Genomic DNA, 1,692 nt, shown 5'->3' with positions numbered 1-1,692 from the left:
AGTATTGGCATTTGCACTAATGGCATAAAAACAATAATATGTAAAGTGCTGGTGCAAAGCAGTAACTATACCAGGAGTGGTTGCATTCTTTACAGTCACAAGCTCAATGTTCTTATGATCCAGGTTCATTTTAAATTTTTTTTGTGTGTGTGGTACTGGGGATGGAATCCAGGGACATTCTACCTCCAAGCTAAACCCCCGGCCCTATTTTTTATTCTTTATTTTGAAACAGGGTCTCACTGAGTTATGGAGGGCCTCACAAATAGCTGAAGCTGGCCACGAACCCAAGATCCTCCTGTCTCAGTCTCCTAAGTACTGGGATTACAAGTGCATGCCACCACACCAGGATCATTTAAAAATGTTTTTAAGAAGGTCCTTATTCAAGCTGAGCATGGTGGTACACTTCTGTAATTCCAGTACTTGGATACTGAGACAGGAAGATTTCAGATTTGAGGCCAGCCTCAGAAATTTAGTGAGATTCTCAGCAACCTAAAGATACCCTGTTTCAAAACCAAAAAAAAAAAAAAAAAGACCTAGAAATACAGCTTGAAGCTACAATGTCCCTGGGTTCAATCCCCAGTAACACACACACACACACACACACACACACACACACACACACACACGTCCTTAATCATAATAAAATTATTGTTATGTTAACAAGAAATAAGATGACCCTACATGAGGGTAGATTTCAATTTTTTTAATCCTTTAAGAAGAAGAACCTGGAAAAGGTATCGGTTTTCTTTTGAGTGATGTAGAGAAGGGATTTGAGCTTCTATATTGAAGACCAACACATCAGCATCTTTGGGCTTGACCCCAGCTATGAGGTAATCCAGTCATTTTCCTTTGTTCTGAGTGACTACGGTCATTTTCATCTCCTACAGGTGAAACCTATTCCCATACAGAACTATACTGTCTGGCCTATAAGTAAGCAAAGAATCACACAGTGGGCAAATATTTTATAAATTCTGGGTTTCTGTGTCTTAAATGACATTAAATGTAAAAAAAAATAGCACCATAGTCCAGGCTGAGATTTAAGAGATTTTTGAAGATTTAACTCATTAAAATAACAATAGAAGCTGGGCATGGTGGCGCAGGCTTGTAATCCCAGCATTTGGGAGGCTGAAACAGGAGGATCACGGTTCAAGGACAGCCTCAGCTACTATTTACGTCCTTTGCAACTCAGTGAGACACTGTTTTTCAAAACTAAGAAAAAATAAGAAATAGGGCTGGGAGTGTAGCTTAGAGGTAGAATGCCCCTGGGTTTCATCCCCAGTACTGCAAAATAATAATAATAATAATAATAATAATAATAATAATAATAATAATGGCCTAGAAGGCAGGTGTGGTAGAATACACCTGTAATTCCAGTACTTGAGAGGCTGAGACAGAAGGATAGCAGGTTGGTGGCTAGCTTCAGCAACTTAGCGATACCCTCCACAATTTAGTAAGACCCTGTTTCAAAGTAAATAATAAAATAGGGCTGGATATCTATCTAGCTTAGAGATGGAACGTCCCTGGGTTCAATTCCCAGGACAAAAGTAAATAAATAAATATGATAGGCACTAGGAATTAAGCATCAGCTGTATAGTTTTCTATTATTCCTGAAACGTGCCTGTTGAAACATCCTTTAGATATTACATACTCAAGCTTTTACTATGGCTTTTCTATTGTGTGCCCAGGTCATGG

The sequence above is a fragment of the Muscardinus avellanarius genome, assembly GCF_963383645.1.
Source record: "Muscardinus avellanarius genome assembly, chromosome: X".
Lineage (NCBI taxonomy): Eukaryota > Metazoa > Chordata > Mammalia > Rodentia > Gliridae > Muscardinus > Muscardinus avellanarius.
This window is presented reverse-complemented; position numbering follows the sequence as displayed.